Below are 22,537 nucleotides of genomic sequence, written 5' to 3' on the forward strand. Positions count from 1 at the left end.
ATCTTCTGGATATTTTTTTAAATTTCAATCTTAAGCTTATATGTCCAATGAAATGAAATTTGACCGTCACTAAAAATTCAATAGTCGTTAAATATCAACCCATCACTCACTCAATTGTATCTTCCTTTTAGACTAAAGCTTTGTATTAGTTAATGAGAGAGAGAGAGAGAGTTTGCAACTCTCACTCCCCGCACTGCTTCAACACGTATAGTAAAAGAGGGCTCGAAAGGTGTCAGAGGGACGTACAAAGTAAAGGAGATCATATTTTGTTTAAAAAATATTTTAAACAGGTCTGCAATAAAAAAAAATATATGATCATCAGAAGTTTTGCCATTTTCCGCTGAATTACACATCATACAACAGATCTGTATAATTTGTTCCAAAAACAACTGATACGATCACACATTGCTGCATATTTGTTATTTAACCGGAACAGCTATTCCTCGGACAATGTTTTTAAAAAAGCTTTCATACTTAGGTTTTACATCATGTTTTGTTGACTATATTACAGTACTGTCACTTTGATCCAATCATTTCTATTATTTGTTGGAATATTTTAATGTATTGTTATATTGCAACATTGTTAAAACAACTCCCCCGAGACCATTTTTTGTAATCATGTGAGGATGATCATATTATACCATCAAACTTGATTTTGTTGATAATTGTTCTTTGACCTTTACCATATATTGACAAGAATATCAAAATGACACACATTTGATCACATTGACACACATTTAACACACATTCGACACAAATTTGACACACATTTTATCTGATTTTATACTCCGTTAATACAAAGTGGGAGACATTTCGCTACGGCGTAGAAATTTTGTTTATTCTTTTAATGAAATAAGTTTGAAATTTGTCTAATAAAATCCTTTTTTTTGTTGGTCTATTAAGTTTGAAATTCTAGTAATATAAATTACGGCGCGTAAAGGCCATAAAAGTAGTTTGCAAATACAATTTTATAAATATGCGTTTGATCATGTGAATTTGTTAATGATGCAATTTAAGATTTGTATCTATGAAAACTATACAGTAGATAATTTTAAATTAAAAACACACTAACTTCAAACAAAATCGTTGAACTTTATCAGTATTTATTTTTGTGCGTGCAAAAAATTAAACCAGATTAAAATGTTTACCTTCTTCGCACATTTTTTCGATAGGTCAATTAAACATAAGTCAAATAAATATAGGATAAAATAGTTCCTTCAACCTATAGTTATTTGACTTTTGTAAAATTTGAGTATCTGAAAAAAACATTTTTGTTTTCTATAATTCTTGTAGTTCAAATTTACTATGCAAACATATCTGATGACTTCTTATGACTATTAACATTTAACGACTATTGCATTAATCATGTTAGTATGGAAGCTTAACTAGTTTACACATTAATAAAGGCGAACGCGTTTAAAAGTAGGTTGCGCTGTTTAAATTTATTAAGTATTCGTAAGACAATGCACATCATAACTTCCAAATTTCTAATAATTTTGTGTTTTGGTAAAATTGAGAATGGAAAATGGGAATGATATCCTTATGATCCATTTTGTACATGTTAAGTATAAATACTCAAAAGCAAAAAATCTCTTAAATTTCAATTTTCAGGCGTGAAATGAATTTAAGTAATGATATGAAGGACATTTTGAAAATTGCCCTGGTGTGAAATACAATCAGAAATACACCGCCTTTATTAAAAAGAACTGTAAGTTGATTATAATCTCTAGGTACTCCCTCAAACAATGACACATTGTCTTTTCGATATAACCAAGTTATCTAAAATTTTCCTTAACTCTAACAAACAGACTAAACAAATTGTTTTATAAATTATTTCAGTATAAAAAACTAATTCTACTATCTTTTATATTGGTCTACTGATTAATTATATAAAAAACGTTTCATGAGTGTCAATATCAATGGAACATTAGGAATACATTCTTTTAAAATCAGATTTGTAATTGTAACTTTTAACAATACTTCATATGAACAAGGAATATTATATATACACCATATGAGACAACAGTACAAAGCACACACAAAAAGTCTTCAAGTTCTACTAGTAGTTCATTCATTTAGTATTTTCTGTAAAGATTTTAACTGATTTAATAAATATAATTGTAGGATACCGCTGTTCAATAGTCATAAATCAACTAAGCAAAAAAGAATCCGGGTAGCAACATTAAACCGAGGGAAACTACGGTGGCAGAATGCGGCCATGAAAGAAAAAAAATATGTTGTTCCCTCAAGATACTATGTCGTTTCCTCAAGATACTATGTCGTTCCCACAAGATATTTATCTCGTTCCCTCAAGATGATATGTCGTTCCCTCAAGATATCATGTCGTTCCCTCAAGATATTGTGTCGGTCCCTCAAGATATTATGTTTTTCCCTCGTAGGAAATACATCAACTATAAGAGGAATATATTTTCTTCCATATCGTATATTTTGTTATTCTGGATTTGATGTGCTCCAAAATTGTTTGATTACTAAGGGCCCTTCTTCAATGGGGCTGATTCCTTAATTTAGATTGTATTTGCATATCCAATTGCCTTCATCCATTACATGTAGTTTATCAAATACATTTTATTGCATCAAAGGTTTTTGATTAGATATTTTAATCATTGTATTTTTTCTGACGAAATAAGTCTTTGTAAAAAAAAAAAGTAAAGAACATAGGTTTTATTTTCCATTTCATATGCAGTCACTGCATTGGATAAACTTTATAGTAAAATTACCAAACGTTAAAAAATGGCATTCGTGAAGAGAACATATTTGGTATCAACGATATAGAATGGCATGTAGGTATACATACATTTTTATTTACACTTTCAACTAGTGCATTCGCCGTTATTTTCTTTGTTTATAAGTTAATTTCAAACTTTATATTTTATACATATGTATATTGCATACAACATTATTGTTCATTTTTTGTATTAGTTTTTTACTCATCACATATTGTATTTCTTTATAAGTGTACACACATTTTTTTTTCACAATATAAGTAGTTCTTTATCGAAGTGTTAAGTATCTAACTGTCCTGTCGAAGTCAATATCTTAAAGGCATTTAACATAACGCACAATTTATACAAAAGATTTCATAATGACTAATGAGTAGTAATTCATTTGCATGATATAAGATTGTAACTTTAAACAGTGCAAATGGTTGGAAAGAAAAATAAAAGTTAAAGGTATTTATATTTCTATAATTTTATTTTAAAAGGATAATCTTACATAACAATTTTCAAAGAGTGTAAAATATATTTAATATATTATGTCGAGTTTATTGTTTAACAAACTCCGAAACAGCGGTTACGTCCTCGTTACTTTAAAGTCAAGTTTAGCGAAGCAACGTCACCACTGTTTCGGAGTTTGATTGTTTAACCCATTTGTATTTCCTGCGATAAAAGGGACATGCAAAAGAAAATTAAGGACCACGCTGTCAGCTGCCCCGGACTAATGAGGCTTCATGTATCCAGGTGATTTGAAATAAGAGATATTATTCACAAAATTAAAAAAAAAAACAACCGGTGCAATACATGTCCATTCTAGCTAAAATTATAATAACAAGTTATCGTTATCGTATAAATATTATATTTGGAGTAAAACAATAAGTAATCATTAGTAAATCGTTAGTTAACATTAGTAATCGTTAGTAAATCGTTAGTAAACATTAATAATCGTTAGTATTCATTAGTAATCATTTGCACACTGTACAGTAAATTACTTCTGTTATGCATAATGGAACAGAGTATTTCTTTTGACGAACATATAACATACTTTTATTCGCATAGTATCGAAATAAAATAAGTATTCTCATAAAATAAGATACTTTAGAACGGACCACCCCTGCTATTATAAAATTAACATGTGATTGATTTATCAACCAATCAATTTGGCGATATGTCAGTATGTATTGATACAAAAATATATAAAACAACTGACGTGTACCACCGATACATTAATGCAAGTTTGTCACACTAAATGAAATATATAAAAATTTCACCATAATGCATTTTACTACGAAATTTTTGTTTACTTGTTTACTATACTTAGTAGAGAGCAGCCATTTTCGTGGAGGCACTATATCATGGAAGCCGACAAAAAATAATCAGGTAAGAGATTCGACATTACATAGCACTTGTAAACAATGTGTTGTTTTGTAGAAAAAAAACCGAATAATTTTATATTTTTTTTTTATAAATACTTAATATAAATGTAGGACTCGGAACCGCGATTGTACTCCGAACCGCGATGATCACGCTGATGTGGGATGGTTTGACGCGTAAGTGCGTTTTTCATCACGCTGAAGTGCGATGGTGGTATTGTGACGTTACATTGTATCTTGTTGATAGTAACGCTGAGGTGCGATGGTGGTCACGCTGAAGTGCGATGGTCTGTACAAACATTTTTAAATGTTTTTTATTTGTCGATGTAGAGGACAATTTGTATGTAAGAAGCAGTTTTCCATGTTTTTAAGTTGATTGTGGTGGTTTTTTGGGGGGGGGGGTGGAGGTGGGGGCTTACAAAATTTAATAACAGCAGCAAACGGGGAGGATTTGTGGAAACCTTCTGTAGCGATTGTTTTTTTTACATCTACAAAAGTTTCCGTATTGCGTATACGGTTGATCATGAGCATGACATTCTTTAAATTTCTTTAAAAAAAAGTCAAATAGGCAAACTTTGTGCAACGACATGACAGCACTTGTCTCGTTGTAAAATGTTAGTTTTTCACTCATTACTGAAACTAAGTGCAATTTTAAACCTCGTCTCCTAGGCTCCGATGAAAATCAAAAGATATAACTATTATCTGCAGATAATTGTAGATAATTGGTTTTAATTAGGTTAACACGACTGAACTTTCTTTAATACTGTTTCATTTATTGTTTTCTAACATTTACTAGCAAGATATTAAAAAGTATTTGATCCACGGCTAATGTCGATGAGAGATTTTCAAAGTCAGAAGTTTTGTCAGTGATTTTTTTTAATGCATCTTAATGTCATTTGATGGCAGATCTTTGAATGAACCTGTTAAATTTATTCACAACGTTTACAGAATTGTGGCGATTCGATTCAGAGATCGGTACAGCAGAGACAAAAATAGTTGAGCCTTAATTTTGGTCAATTGAAATATTTTGATGCGAGCGACACTGATGAATTTTAAGTGGACTCTGGCGTACACAATTTTAATATTGGTATGTACGGCGAGATTATAGTCTTTTGTTGAAGACAGAATATTGACCTCAATATTTCTCTTGTTTTTTTTATATTGTAGATGGGGTTGCTGTTAATTTACTTTTGTGTTCAATAGACCTGTATTCATATTTCAGATTGAGATTAACTATAGAATTGCCTACCGTGCAAGTTATGGATACAGGTGCGATGCAAACACAGTAAGGAACGGAATATTGCAATATAGTGAGGAAACGATACAGTGCATAGAAGGATGCAGTGATAATTCTAGAATGAATTTTTACTGTACTGATTTTAGCGCCACTGAAGATTGGACATCGGGAGCCAACAGCGTAAAATTTAATCTGCCATCTTCAAGTAACAACCTCTATACTTTTGGGTATGTATTTGCCTTTAACGAAAAAGGAGGGAAATGGGAAAATACAATTGAGAGGACCAATTAAATACTGTTTACTGTTTACTAACTTATTTTCGTAGATATTTTATTTCGCGTTTAGCCATTTCTGGCCCAATTTGCAGCGTCTGGGCTACGCAATTTTTAAAATGAATCTGATGTAGTTCAATAAGGAAATATCCAAGTTAATCGTATTCGCGACAATCTATTGTCTCGTTTTTTTTTCTACTTGAGAAAGTCGGGAAAATTAAAAGATCGTAAACATTTGTTTGATTACAGACATATATAGGGCAAATTCATTAAGATATCAATGCTTGAAATATAAATATTGAGACCAAATATTTTGCGTCATTGATTAAATCCCTTTACAAGCCTATTAATTGAAGATCAGCAGATTTTAACTAGGTAAAGTTTGTGACTATTGGATAAGAAGGCATCAGTCTTAGAAATTATTAATCCAAAATAATGACCATTAAAATATATACTATTTTTACATATATATATTTATGTACTCACACTCACTGAAAAATTAGGAAATATCTGTACAAATGTAACCCCTTGAACTCAATAGGTAATATATAATGTATAAGTCATGAAAATCACATGCTATTATACACTACACTGCTGTCGATTTATATGTATACTTTATCATGTTTTGACCTCTTGTACAGGTTTGTGTCTGAAGAAATAAAATATTTGTCTGGTCTTGTCACTAGTATTTGATTGGAATTTTTGACGACACGTTTAACCATTAAACTTATAAGTTAATTAGACTCTTATACCTTTAATGACTAAGCAACGGTCTGGTCAATAACAGTAAATGATCAAAAAGATAAATTACGCAGTTGCATTTGTGATTACGCAATAACCAATTCAAACTTGAACTTAAAACTTGATTAAAATGGTCTCGAAAGCAATGAGTAACTGATGGTATTCAAAGAGTTTGAATAAATTATGGATGTTCCATTTATATAAATAATGATTCTTTTAAGGAATACATAATTATAAGTACAGTCCTAAAAGAGTGTAATTTATTTTCTGAAGTGTTTCAAGCTGTTGTTGGATATCTCTAGCTGAAGGCGGTTCAGACTGGAGGATGCGGACGACAGCAAATCTGACCGCAAGACAAGACACTGGAAAAATAAATTCTTCTCCAATCTCTGCCATGCAACCTGTCGTAAGATTCAGTTATGGATGTGACTATACACTTAAAATACCCGGTAAGTTACAATTAATATATTCTGAGGTATTTCATTTGTATTTAAAAAGTGTATACTCAACTCGATATAACATATACAAATTTCAAACGACACGACCAACTTACCTGTGAAAGTTCTGAAATAGAGGTATAAGTGCAATGACTATACTTCAAAAATCGCCACAAAACGGATAAAACAATAGGAAGACACCAGCTAGAGATATCTAAACAAATTACAAAATGTAAAAAAAAAGTGTGTGAGTGCTGCATCAAAAATCATGAAAACCAAATTTAACAGCGTGACGCCGTCAAGACTCATAGATGTATGTTGTTCGTTTTTTGTTGAGTCCAACTGAAATTTACCTGAATATGAGTCGTTATAAATTTTGTATCGTACAACAACAGAAACATGTGTTCATAGCAATAACATGTGTTCAAAGTAATTACATGTCCTAATCTATAACATTTGTTTGAGGCAGTAATAAAATGTGTTCAAACTCATTTTGAGGATAATGATTCAAGAAGTCGCACTTTGAAGTGACCAAATTATCTTACTATGACTTTTACGTTTGTTGATTTTGTAGGTGATTATCTCGTTGTAGGAAAAATTGCGAAATTCATAAATGTTTTCTTTATTCAAATGAAGTTCTTACAAGGCTAACTACAACATTTCATGATGTAAAGAAAAATACCGTAATAATGTATATGTTAGCCTCTTCTTATATTTTAGGAATAACAAAACTTATAAAATGATTCCGTATTGCGTAGTGAAAATTGAACATAAACATTTAGTTAATGCACAAGAACGTTTTGTTAAAGTTTTAATACTCCAATCTTGTACTTAAAATTGAGAATGGAAATGGGGAATGTGCCAAAAAGACAACAACCCGACTATAGAAAAAAACAACAGCAGAAGGTCACCAACAGGTCTTCAATGTAGCGAGAAATTTCCGCACCCGGAGGCGTCCTTCAGCTGGCCCCTAAACAAATATATACTAGTTCAGTGATAATGAACGCCATACTAATTTCCAAATTGTACACAAGAAACTAAAATTAAAATAATACAATACTAACAAAGGCCAGAGGCTCCTGACTTGGGACAGGCGCAAAAATGCGGCAGTGTTAAATATGTTTGTGAGATCTCAACCCTCCCCCTATACCTCTAGCCAATTTAGAAAAGTAAACGCATAACAATACGCACATTAAAATTCAGTCCAAGAGATGTCCGAGTCTAATGTCAGAAGATGTAGCCAAAGAAAATAAACAAAATGACAATAATACATAAATAACAACAGACTACTAGCAGTTAACTGACATGCCAGCTCCAGACTTCAATTAAACTGACTGAAAGATTATGATTTCATCATATGAACATCAGGCACAATCCTTCCCGTTAGGGGTTTAGTATCATACCATCATAACATATATGAGAAGAACATAACCCGTGTCATGCCAACAACTGGTTTTTAAATAAATGTGTTTAGTTCCGATGCAAAGACCTTATCAGTGAATCAATATTTACGCCAAAATATGCAATCTGTAATGACCTTACAACAGTATCGTAACTATATCCCTTCTTAATAAGTCTATTCAAAGGTTTTGTTAGTTTTTGAGGTGAATACTGACACCTTTGTGCTTTATAAAGAATATTTCCATAAAAAATTGGATGTGAAATACCTGAACGTATAAGAAGTCTGCATGTTGAGCTATATTTACGAATGATGTCCTTATACCGATGATAAAATTTAGTAAATGTTTTGACTAGTTTGTGATATCGAAAACCCTGGTGTAATAATTTTTCAGTAATACATAAATTTCTCTCGTTAAAATTTAAAACATTTTACATACACGAGCGAATCGTACAAGTTGAGATATATAAACAACGTAAGATGGTGACAAGGGAACGTCACCATCTAAAAATGGATAATTAATGATAGGAAATGAAAAATCATCTCTTTTATCATAAATTTTAGTATTCAGCTTTCCGTTAGTGATATAGATATCAAGATCAAGGAAAGGACAGTGGTCATTAGTATTAGCTTTATTTAAAGTAAGTTCAGCAGGATAAATTTTAATCTATTTTGCTCTTATTAGATAAAACCGAAATGTATAGAACACTCCTCATTGGATTTTAATAAAATAAAATATACGAGGGCTAGATACACTTTTGACATTAAGCAAAGTATCATTAACCTGTAAGCAAATAACCCGAACGATGTTTTAAAAAAACCATGAGATACATGATATTAGTAAATGAATTTTACAGTGTTTGATGATGATGGTGATATTGTAAAGTGTCGGTGGTCTACACGAACTCTAAACGACGAATGCGGTGGTGTTTGTGAGACACTAAGTGGTTCCTATTTAAATGAGGTAAGATATGATCACACTTACAAATGAAATTCAATTTTATTCTAAATGAGGTAGAAATATACACGAAAACGCTTCAATGGCGAAGTCATTTTACATTGGCTTTGAATACAACTTTTGTTCATTTTCAGTATGATAGCATCTAGATAAATATCAAACTAAGATACAAAACTGAAAAAAATTGAAGCCATATGATCAACAAAAAACAAACCTATTATTTAATGTCGAAAAGTCCAGGTGCCTGCTTTTCCTGTTTCACACATCAATTACGACTATTATTCAGTTTTGTTGAATTGATGGGATCACCAGAACATTTTCCTTAAGCTTCATCTAAAAGTCATTTATGAATTGCAATAATACAGACACCTGTTATTTAATAAATTTTACATCAGATATAAAAATAAGAAAAGCAAACGAAGTATATATTTAAAGCAAATATGTGAATGTTTTTTTAAGAGTTCATGTGTTTTGAGCTACAATGCAACAAAATCCACTGGTTGGTATGCTGTGGCCTTGCAAATCGAAGACTTTCAGATGTCTTCTGATACAGCTCCTTTCAGCAGTGTTTCGTTGCAGTTTTTGATTTACGTTGCTAGTTTAAACGCACCATGTGCTTCGAGACCAGTTGTTATAACAGATGGTTCGCTTCATTATATTTCTGTTAATAAGATCTTTAACGAGTCGATTATTGCTAGGAGTGGTGCGGAAAAGTTGAGGTAGGAAAGTATTTTAAACTGTAGGAACTTAAGTTTATATTCTAAAATGCGCACCGTGCGTTTGCGTTAAATATTTTTATTGTGGAAATTTAGTGATCTTAAGAAGATGAAAACTGGAAATTTAAGGTTTACTTTTAATTATAAGTTCGCTTTATTCAACCATTGAAAAAAACTATACTATATTGTCTGCTCTATGGTCGGGTTGCTGTCTCTTTGACACATTCCCCATTTCCATTCTCAATTATATCAATACTACTACTCTTTCTACAAACACTTATCTGAAATTAAATCAAAATGAGACATCCGAATCATCAGTGTTACCACATATTGATAAGGAAGCGTATATATAAATAACACAGAAATTAACAATAATAGGTCACCGTACGGCCTTCAACAATGAGCAAAGCCAATACAATATTGTCAGCTATAAGAGGCCCCGAAATGACAATGAAAAACAATTCAAACGAGAAAACTAACGGCATAATTTATGTACAAAAAAATAATGAAAAACAGTTATGTAACACATAAACAAACGACAGTCACTGAATTACAGGCTCCTGAATTGGGACAGGCACAAACATACAGAATGTGGCGACGTTAAACATGTTAGCGGGACCCCAACCTCCCCCTTACCTTGGACAGTTGTGTAACAGTACAACATTAGAACATATACCGTGTAGTGGTTTTTTTTCGCGGGGTGTAAATTTTCGCATATTTTCGCGGATAGCCCAAAGACAATAACAATCAAAACCAAGGAGTAAACAAAGACTCACAAAATCAAAGGACATTTACATCAACAGTTTTAAATAATAAATAAGAAACAAAACGAACTCGACTAAAAACCCGGAGTGAAATCAGATGCTCCGGAAGCTTAAGGGTAGGCATTTTCTGCACCGTATACGGCACCCGTCGTGTTATTTCTTTGTTCAGTTCGGTATACGTTATGATGGAAGGTTATTAGGACTGAGGAAAAATATCAGATATGATTTTTGACACATTTTGGTCATAATGGCCAATCAGCGTTAAATGATGACTAATTTGATTGATTCATAGGCCTGTCTTAGCAACTTTTGAGAAAGCTGTATTCCTCGTTCAACAAAATCAACGTACTTTGAGCTAGCTCTAGCGTAACGTAACAATTGAGACACATATACTCCATATGCTGGTGCCGCTGTGATGTTGCTACACAGATATGGAGAAAGTTGACTATAGGAAAATTAAAATCATCGCGTTTGTCATAAATTTTGGTATTTAACCTACCATCAGTAGTCTTTTCGAGGAAAAAGGTCTAAATATGAAGCAGATTTATCTGTGTCGGTAGTATCTTTTTCAAGTTCACTTGGATATATCAAATGTAAGTAATCACTGAATCTATTATTATTAAGAGAAAGTACATCATCAATATACCGAAAGGTGAAATTAAAAGACTGGGCTAATTTCTTTTCTCCTTTCTGTATAAGCCCTTGGATACATTCGGCTTCATATGAATACAAAACCAAATCTGCAAGTAGAGGAGCACAATTGGTACCCATTGGGATTCCAATAGTCTCTTAGAAGACGAAACCTCCAAATTCAACAAATATGTTGTCAATTAAATAATCCAGCATGGCAGTGATATCCTTTGGTGTATTTTTTCCTTGACTCTGTATGATGTCAATTCAACCCCTTTTCGTAGCACCCTGCTACGAGATGAAGCATCGCTTCATCCCCTTTTGCGTTCCAGTTGATTGGTGGATTGTCCATGTCCACGGGGCTTGGATACCCACTATACCAAGTGTCGTCGACAGGGCCTGGATCAAAATTTTTCCAGCTGAGATACTGACTCCCAAAGGGAAAACTTATATTATATAATAAAAGTGAAAGTATATCAAGCCTTTGTTATCAACAGCCTTATCAATTTGTCGAAGTACTTGCGTCAGGTTAAGTCATTTGTCTGGTTCTGGTTTTTATATGGTCAGTAATTGTGGTTCTTCATCTTAAAGACAAGTTGAGAGACTGTAGCATTTGGTTCCATGTTGTATATACATGTACATGTTTATGTTGAGTATAAATTGGCACCAGCCATTCCAGGGTTAAAGAGCAACACTTGAAGAACTATCATATAAGAGGATCTCCAAATTTAAGCGGTCATATTCCTCCAGGACGAAAGTATAAATACGGTTTTTGCAAATAATAAAAATAACGAGGAACGTGATCACAACCATAAATTTAGTTTTGATTTAGTTTATATACACAGGTATGAGATTCCGACGATTGTATATTTAAATTAAGAAATAATTCATGGAAGCCATAGATTGTTGGAAATTTACACATGGCCTAGGTCGTGATATTCAAATTAATGACAAATTAATGACGTTTTAACAAGGGTAGGCATTATATTCGTGTTATTTAAGCCCTCACTATCGCTCGGGCAAAAATAATCACGAATATAATGCCTACCCATGTTAAAACTACAATAAAGTATAGCTTGCATCAATTATTTCTTAAATAAAGGTAACAGTAGTAAACCGATGTTCAAAAGTCATAAATCGATAGAAAAAAACCCAAATCCGGATTACAAACTAAAACTGAGGGAAACGCGTTAAATATAAGAGGAGAACGACGACACAACATTAAAAAATCTATTTAACACAGAAATTTCTTAAAATTGTGTTTATTGAGCATGCGACGAAAAACTGCATATCAATCAAAACAAACGTAAATAGAAAGCTTATGATACTTAATTAAATAGTTTCTCATTTAAAAAAAATATGTTTGTAGCGTTACAGCAATTAACACTGTTTCCCCCATAGGAATGATTAAATCAGAATTATTTCCATCTGGAACGTCAGAAAGAGAATGGTTTGTAAACGTGACTTGGACACCAACGAAAAACCACATTGGCATCCATTTGTTTTGTTTTACTGCAGTTGATAATCTAGGGTATGTATATCATTATTCTAGTCAGCTTTCAATCCATCCAGTAATGTAAGACATCCCTATATATACCACAGTGAAATTGAATTTGTAAACACGTGTTGAAATTAAGTGAATATACCAAAAAGGAAACGAAAGTACATGTATAGCCAAATCCAAGCGAGGAATCAGAGCTTTGCACAATGCAGATATATTCTCAATTAAGAATAATTTAGTATTCATTTCCCAAAACAAGTTCCATTAAAATTCCTGCATTTGCCATCTTTTTCTCTCTTAAGATCTTTAATTTTATTTAATAGCTTACTGTCTTGAAATTAGACTTGAACTCCGCCCGTGTACTCAAGGTACATGGATGATATGTATTTTTTTCAATTTGATATTAATGAAATGATTAAAAACATCGATACATATTCTAAAGATGTGGTGACTGGAATGATTAATTCCCATGATATTTTTTGCGAATGAAGCCCACGATATGCACTATTTTCGACAAGCGCCGAAGTGATTCTGATACTTCGCTCCTCTTGTTTTTGGATTGTTGTCAGATATTTAGAATGCACTGGTTTTATCCATCTAGTGGCCAGTATCAATATGTCCCGCTAAGCCCTACTTTTCTTTTCATAATTTTATTTCATATAGTTTTAAAAGCCATTTTATATATGCACGAAAAATCTAAAGAGAACTATTTCCCGCCTAATTTTCAATGGCATGTATCTCGAAAACAAGCACTCGGATACGTCATTTATTTCTGTTTTTATAGATCCTTTATTTATATACTATCAGTTTATTACAGTAATTTTAAATGCTTGTTATTTTGAAACAGAGGAGCAAAAATCCTTAAAACTCGAATAACATGGATTTGTTCTCTTCGAGTTTGATATTTTTAATTTCAGTCAAACCTCCGATCAGACATGCGCTAAACTCGTGGTAGACGATTTGATTGTTCTAAATCAGGATGGAAATGCGTTCAAAACACCGGAAAGTAAGTGTATTTTGGTTATGTAAATATTAGTTCATGGAATATATTAAACATCATTTATTTCTGTGAATTGGTTTGTTCTTTATCCAACTTTTTCCAGAACTGAAAAATCTAATTTTATTAATCACAACTAACATTGATGATTGCTAAATGTACCAAATAAATGCTTAACTTGAGGAAAATTAGATAATGCGATTCTGTGATCGTAACTAAATATAAATTCAGACACAGATTGCCGTGAGCTGTCATTTTAACACCCGTTTGTAAACAATGAATCAACATTATTTACGCGTTTAAAGAGTTCCAAAAAAACAAATATAAAAAAGGAAACAAAACATATAAGTTTAATATTTCGGATAAACCAAATTTACTTTTATATTTTGGAATTGTATATTGCTTTCGAAATATGAACTTTTGCTCAGTTCATAATTTTATTTTTAGGAGCTCAGAATAAGTGCAGTGAAGCGACAACAGGCGACCCGCCATTATTTTACCTGGCAACCAGTATCCCCACAAAATATGTTCAGTGCGACAATTTCGGAAATGCGTATATTAGACCCTGTGCTCCCGGAACTGAATGGTGCCAACATGTTTTAACATGTGTACACGTCGGATCTTGTACGACTTAAATATTCTACAAGGTGGGTATTTTTTTCTTCCTTGTAACTGTTCTCTGAACGATTGTAATTCAAATCTGGAGAATGAAATAAATTGTGTATGTATGACAAAAATAAGACTAAACCGACTGGACTAATATTTTGACTGTCACTGGAAAATGAGATATTGTTGGATATGACTGTGCATACCTTTTTCTTTGAATTACTGACACCCCGAGGAGTTTGTTACTAGAGTCGCTTAAAGTGATATAAGCTAGACATTCTTTCTACACGATGCATAGGACGGAGCTTGTTCATTCCCACCGGAACTAAAAGTGCGTATTTATCCATCCCGCACAGCTAATGGACACCCCTCCAGCTTTGATTTTACAGCCGTCGGAACTTTCATTGTTTTCATTACATACAAGATCGATGCAAAGAATAACATCAAACTAAAAACACGTTAAAGACGCGGCAGGTTATTATCGAATGATGAGATCTGACATGATAGCAGGATGTCGATGTAACAGATTTAATTGACAAGCATGTGCACCATTTGTGACAATGTTCTTTCAGTCTAATAATAAAGAGAACGAGGGCCATGATTCCCAGATACGTCGGGTCATATTCGCATCACCTCCTAGTTTCACTTCAAGGGAGTGAATATTAACATTTTTTAAATCATAAAACAGTTAAGCACGAACTGGTACCAATTCAGAACCGGACACTCATGGTAGCTAAATATAAAATTGAGGAGGTCACCAACAGGTCTTCAATGTAACGAGAAATTCCCGCACCCGGAGGCGTCCTTCAGCTGGCCCCTAAACAAATATATACTAGTTCAGTGATAATGAACGCCATACCAATTTCTAAATTGTACACAAGAAACTAAACTTAAAATAATACAAGACTAACAAAGACCTGAGGCTCCTGACTTGGGACAGGCGCAAAAATGCGGCGGGGTTAAACATGTTTATGAGATCTCAACCCTCCCCTGATAACTCTAGCCAATGTAGAAAAGTAAACGCATAACAATACGTACATTTAAAATTCAATTCAAGAGAAGTCCGAGTCTGATGTCAGAAGATGTAACCAAAGAAAATAAACAAAATGACAATTATAAATAAATAACAACAGACTACTAGCAGTTAACTGACATGCCAGCTCCAGACTTCAATTAAACTGATTGAAAGATTATGATTTCATCATATGAATATCAGGCACAATCCTTCCCGTTAGGGGTTTAGTATCATATCATCATAACATATATGAGAAGAACATAACCGGTGTCATGCCAACAACTGGTTTTTGAATAAATGTGTTTAGTTCCGATGCAAAGACCCTATAAGTGAATCAATATTAACGCCAAATTATGCAATCTTTAATGACCTGACAACAGTATCGTAACTATATCCCTTCTTAATAAGTCTTTTTAAAGGTTTTGTTAGTTTCTGCGGTGAATACTGACATTTTTGTGCTTTATAAAGAATATTTCCATAAAAAAATGGATGTGAACCTAAACGTATAAGAAGTCTACATGTTGAGTTATATTTACGAATGATGTCCTTATACCGATGATAAAATTTAGTAAATGTTTTGACTAGTTTGTGATATCGAAAACCCTGGTGTAATAATTTTTTCAGTAATACATAAATTTCTCTCGTTAAAATCTAAAACATTGTTACATACACGAGCGAATCGTACAAGTGGAGATATATAAACACCGTAAGATGGTGACAAGGGAACGTCACCATCTAAAAATGGATAACTAACGATAGGAAATGAAAAATCATCTCTTTTATCATAAATTTTAGTATTAAGCTTTCCGTTAATGATATAGATATCAAGATCGAGGAAAGGGCAGTGGTCATTGTTAGTATTAGCTTTATTTAAAGTAAGTTCAACAGGATAAATTTCTTTAGTATACATACTGAAGTCGTCATTATTGAGAGCCAAAATGTCATCCAAATATCTAAAAGTATTATTAAATTTGTTTATCAGATGTTGTTTCGATGGGTCTTTGCTGATTTTTGTCATAAATTGTAACTCATAGCAATACAAAAACAGGTCCGCAATAAGTGGTGCACAGTTAGTCCCCATTGGAATTACGATAACCTGACGATATACGGAATCTCCAAAGCGAACAAAAATGTTATCTAGTAAAAATTCAAGGGCATATATAGTATCAAAGCATGTCCAATTGACATACTTTTTTTGTTTATTACTATTAAAAAATGACCTAAAAGAGTTTGAAAATATATATTCACATTCTGACTTTTTAAATGCCCATTTAATTAGGTGGGTGAATTTTTTCTTAATGAGAATGTGAGGCAATGTGGTATACAGGGTAGAACAATCTCAACTTTGAACAGATTCAAAATCACCAATATAAGCATACAATTTATCAAGTACTTCCAACGAGTTCTTGACACTCCAAAAGTAATTAATTCCACTATTGTCGAAAGCCTTATTTGAACAATTTATTATCAGGTTTTTTATTGTACCAAGTGTACTGGTAAGAAGAATAGACAATTTAGTTGTGGAACAATGGCTTGAAGACGAAATAAATCTATATTTGTAAGGTGTTTTGTGGAGCTTCGGAAGCCAATACATAGTTGGGACTTTCATTGTATTTGGTTCTGCTTGTAAAGCGGAAGCTAAAAGTTTATGTTTGTTACAGATGTCGTTTCTGAAAATGGAGTCAGTTGGAATGTTGGTGAATTGGTAATTTCTTTTTTCAGAACCTCAATGTAAAATTTACGCCAAACAATAATAATATTATTACCAGCTTTATCGGCCGGGACAAAAACAAATTCCTTGACTAGTTCTTTAAGTTTATGTTTGATACGAGAAATAGGTTTATTGTGGTTATTGTTAATAATAAAATGTTCTTTAAAATGTTGAATATGTATATCAACTATGTTCATTACTGAATTGAAAAAAGAGTCCAAAGATTTTTTGTCAGCTTTTTCCCGTTTTATCCATTTCAAACAGTAAGTACGGAGTGAGTCGTGGATGATATTACGACACTCATTCCAATTAATAACTGAAGGAGGACGATATTTAGGTCCTTTACTGAGGAATGATTTTAACTCTCGGTCTTGAACGATGTTAAGATCTCCTGTTATAACATGGGAAATGGGTCCATAAATGTATGCGGAATTAATATAATTACATGAAGAAGGTGTATTTTCACTGATATTAACATCTTTATACAATTGGTTATAATTGAACACAAATAAATTTTCGAGTAGATTTCTTGTAAATATAACAAATAAGAAGGAGCTCAGTATTGTCAAAATATCCAGGAATTTGTTCTTTAACAGAATGGTCGTTAAATATACCGGCAATATTTACAAAATCAGATGGTATAAACAGAACTGCAGGGAAAACGGTAGTATTACATTTTCCCAGCATTAGGTTGGCCTTTTGTGTACCAAAGACAGGTGAAGGAAGTCAACTTAGGAGCGCTGTGATTGGATGTAAGGGAACAATATATTTTTATTTATTTATCTATGAATAACTGCAGTGTGTAAATTTACAATATAAATTTTAAAACCTATTGAAATATTTTCTAGAGAATTATTCGAAAAGGCTTCCAAAATTTCATAAATTTGGTGCAAAATGACGGTGGGCATGGATAACATAAACAATCTCAATTTTTAGAATACAGTAATAAAGTACTAACACCACACATAGCTGTTTTATCCAGGTTTTTATTATAAAAACTGGTAAATTTAGAAAATGTTAGTATTGTCGCCTAAGGCAGAATAAATAGTACCGTTTTCCCTGCATGCAGTACCGCAATATTCCAATAGCATGAGTTCGAATCCCGGTGAAGGAAGAGCAAAAATTTGCGGAATCAGAATTAACATTGTCGTCTGATATTCAGAGTAGTTATGAATATACAATGTGTTTTCACCCGTGTATCACCTTCACTGTTGATCTAATGTATGGATATGTCGTAGAGTTGTCACGCCGTACCTTGTTTAAACGTTCTTTACAAAATACATAATACATAAAATAACACTGGAATATTTTAATTCTTTTTCAGATATACAAAGAGGACTTCATCTACATTTCTGGATTTCATTAATTTTTGTTTTAATTTCTATGAGCTTTGTCTTGGACGTTTCTAATGAATATTATTAATAATTTTTCAAGTGTGTAATTTTTTTATACACAAATCTTCAACATCACATGAATCTAACAGAAAAATTTAACACATTTAAACTGCATCTTATCAATTTCCTTTTTTTATTTCTTTTTGAATTTCTTTAATTATTTTGATAAATATTCATTTTTTAGCTCACCTGGCCCACAGGGCCAAGTGAGCTTTTCTCATCACTTGGCGTCCGGCGTCCGTCGTCCGTCGTCCGTCGTCTGTCGTCGTCCGTCGTCCGGCGTCGTTAACTTTTACAAAAATCTTCTCCTCTGAAACTACTGGGCCAAATTTAACCAAACTTGACCACAATCATCATTAGGGTATCTAGTTTAAAAAATGTGTTCGGTGACCCGGCCAACCAACCAAGATGGCCGCCATGGCTAAAAATAGAACATAGGGGTAAAATGAAGATTTTGGCTTATAACTCTGAAACCAAAGCATTTAGAGGAAATCTGAGAGGGGTAAAAATGTTTATCAGGTCAAGATCTATCTGCCCTGAAATTTACAGATGAATCGGTCAACCCGTTGTTGGGTTGCTGCCCCTGAATTGGTAATTTTGAGGAAATTTTGCTGTTTCTGGTTATTATCTTGAATATTATTATAGATAGAGATAAACTGTAAACAGCAATAATGTTCAGCAAAGTTAGATTTACAAATAAGTCAACATGACCGAAATGGTCAGTTGACCCCTTTAGGAGTTATTGCCCTTTATAGTCAATTTTTAACCATTTTTCATAAATCTAAGTAATCTTTTACAAAAATCTTCTGCTCTGAAACTAATGGGACACATTAATCCAAACTTGCCCTTTATAGTCAATTTTTAACAATTTTCATTAATTTGGTAAATTTATGTAAATTTTTACCAAATATTTTTCTCTGTTACTAATGGGCAAAGTTCATTATAGATATAATTGTAAGAAGCAAGAACGTTCAGTAAAGTAAGAACTTCAAACACATCACCATCACCAAAATACAATTTTGTCATGAATCCATTTGTGTCCTTTGTTTAATATGCACATAGACCAGGGTGAGCGACACAGGCTCTTTAGAGCCAAAAGTTTATTTTTAAGGATGTTCGGACTCTTTATGTTTTCCCCTTCAACGCAGGGTCAAATATTTTGTCCCATAACACTCATATTTCTTTTCATATAAGACTTTAATAGCTTAAAAAGGTCATTTGCTAAAATATATTTTAGCTTATTTTGTTCCTTAATTAATGCTCTTCTGACTTATATCAATTTAAATTCTAGATGTTTTCAATTTCACCTAAGAACATCCTTAAGATTGCTATACTTTTGACGTTATTATGAAGTTCTTTTCAATTTACTCACATGTACACAGTTTTGTAAATAACTAATATTGACTTATAGATTTTCCTGTTGAACATATAACTTCGTTTTAAGTAGACTATTCGTATGTTTTATATACTCAGACTGTTTCTTTTCAGAACAACATACTGTATTTTATTCAAGACTTTCTGTTATATATATGTAGTGTTTTTGAAATATTATATAGAAATAAAGACTTTCAAAATAACTTGTTTTTAATTTTATTTGTAAATTTCGTGTTATATTCAGGATTTTGTTTGTTTTCAGGAACTTTGATTGTTGGATACAGTTTTATAATTTGTCCTTTCAATTACACCTACATGTACCTCCCATCAATTTAAAACAATACAACATATACTTCATCAAGTAATTTATTTATTTCAATAAAATAACAAATTAAACATAGTAAAGACTGTATTGCGTTATTGAGATTAAGAACACGTGTATTTTACATCAAGATATTTGAAGATGCCAAAACATGGATCTCCATACAGTCTGGCGTCTGCATTAACCCGACATATTTCTTTTCCGTTGCATTGTGCTTTAATCTTTGAGTCAGATGTTTTCAATTTACAAGATGTTGTTCCTGCTGGACCTTCAGGACATATACTTTTATCCAATCGTCCATATACAGCTGCTTTAATATTTATTTTAAAAGGATATGTGCATCTAAGATAGACAGATATTCCATGGCAAACAATGACATTGGTGAGGCCTAAAAAAATCAATATAAATCAAGTACATAATCATTTATTTTAAAATTGACATAGCTATGTTAAGCATTAACACTATTCTTTCAAATTATTGCGATTTTTTTCTTTTAAAAACACATATTTGTAAATGTTAAACTTCTATTAAGAGGACAGGAATGTGGGAAATACAATCCAGCACTACTGTGATTCGACTCATTCATAGTTTTATTGCTGACTTCAAGTGGTAACTTTTTCACGAATGTTTTGAATTTTTTAAACAAATAAGTATTACTAAGTTGCCTTATTGAAGTAAATTTCGACAGTCAAATGTAATAGGTCCGCTAGATTGAGACAGAATTTTTGCTTTGCAACATGATATAAATGATTGTTTAAACTCTCGAAACACGCGGTACCGGACTTTCTGTTCGATATTTAAGTAAGTTTTAAATCTTTGACCCGTATAAAATTTCAAGCATTGCTAAAGGGCCAATAGACAAAAATAAAATGAATACAAAGTTGTAAAAAATTATTGCAAGAAACCATCATTTTATTCGAGACTTTTGACATGCTGTCAAAATAAGACGTGGTATGATTGCAAATGAGACAAATCTCTACCAGAGACCAATAACTTATCAATAAATAACTATTAAGTCCGGGAACACAGTTATCGTCATTTGATTTTCGTTTTCCACGAATATAGTCCCTAGTGTGGACAGTGTGATACGTGCCATTTTTGTATGTCCTCTCTTCATATTTTATGCCTCACATAGCAAGTAACTATAGGGGGATTGAATTATATTTTTATATTTTTTTTTAAATTGGGTCATGCATTTCTAAGTAGAGTGGTGATTTGGTCCAGCTGAAGAAGGTTAAAAACTTGCATTTTGGAAGTTGTCAAACGATTTTAAGACCCCCTTAACATAAAATTGTCAATATTATAAGTTAGAGCTGATGAAGTTTTATTGAATTTTTATATAATTTGTTCCAAAAGTAGTTCAGCACACTGTAAAAATATTATTGAGAAAGCGCAGGTTGGATTTTTAAATTTTCATTTATTGTCTCAAAGAAATGCACTACGAATAACTGTGACAGTAAAATGAGCAAAACGCATTACGAAAATGTAAAACAATTAAAAAGTGAAAACTAACGGACTGAATTCATGTATCAAACAATGAACTAAAAACAAATTTATAAACAGTAACACATGGCGATCACGGAAAGACAGGCTCCTAATTTCATGAATTTCATGAATTTGGGACAGGAACACACAGAATGTTGCGGGGTTAAATATGTTTGCTTGTGGCAAATTTTTAATTAGTTTATTCAAACATCTTTATCTTCATGTTATGTTATGAAATATTCAAGACGTACTAAATTTAGTGTTTCCTCCACACGAGGGTCTTTGCATGCTGACCAATGCATGGAGAATATCTTCTTGAATGCTCACTGTTTAACCTGCAATTATCAATCATGAATTAATACATATGAAGTAAGATGTATGTTTTTCGTTTCTTTTGCTATTATCGGTATCATTTTGTATATTTAAAGCTAACGCCTTACAAAACTTTTATGGCATACATAGAATTCCAAAATAAAGCTGAACATTCATTTACTTATTAATTTCTTATATGCTGAATAAAATTGTCGGACGTAAGTTTTTCTGTGAAATTTAACAATCTTAATTATCTAAAAAGAATTGAATTGAAATCAATTATTTAGTTTAAATATCCATATATATATATATATATATAAAAAAAATAAAAAAAAATACTGAACTCGTAGGGAAATTAAATCGGAAATTCCCTAATCACATGGCAAAATCAAATGACAAAACACATAAAAAACGAACACTAACTATCATACTCCTGACTTGGTACAGGCATTTTCAAATGCAGAATTCGTTAATTCATTTAAAATATTGCTCGTTTATCAAAAATATGCCATTAAAGAACAATAGAAATTTCTTCAATGCTTACCGCAATAATCAGCA

General features: G+C 32.2%; 3 long non-coding RNA genes across 3 annotated transcripts; 2 read left to right on the plus strand and 1 right to left on the minus strand.

Moving 5' to 3' along the window:
- The first annotated feature begins 4,054 nt into the window (after positions 1-4,054).
- On the plus strand, positions 4,055-6,801 carry LOC139484659 (uncharacterized). Its single transcript, XR_011655132.1, has 3 exons — positions 4,055-4,115; positions 5,331-5,572; positions 6,632-6,801. It is a non-coding gene; the product is annotated as an uncharacterized lncRNA (long non-coding RNA).
- Positions 6,802-12,635: 5,834 nt separating this feature from the next.
- LOC139484667 (uncharacterized) lies at positions 12,636-19,326 on the plus strand. Its single transcript, XR_011655135.1, has 4 exons — positions 12,636-12,793; positions 13,681-13,769; positions 14,208-14,407; positions 18,417-19,326. It is a non-coding gene; the product is annotated as an uncharacterized lncRNA (long non-coding RNA).
- An 884-nt stretch (positions 19,327-20,210) lies between these two features.
- On the minus strand, positions 20,211-22,059 carry LOC139519641 (uncharacterized). Its single transcript, XR_011663637.1, has 2 exons — positions 21,919-22,059; positions 20,211-20,570 (listed from the first exon to the last, which is right to left on the minus strand). It is a non-coding gene; the product is annotated as an uncharacterized lncRNA (long non-coding RNA).
- Between the last annotated feature and the right edge of the window lie 478 nt (positions 22,060-22,537).

This window comes from Mytilus edulis, chromosome 1, assembly GCF_963676685.1.
Source record: "Mytilus edulis chromosome 1, xbMytEdul2.2, whole genome shotgun sequence".
Lineage (NCBI taxonomy): Eukaryota > Metazoa > Mollusca > Bivalvia > Mytilida > Mytilidae > Mytilus > Mytilus edulis.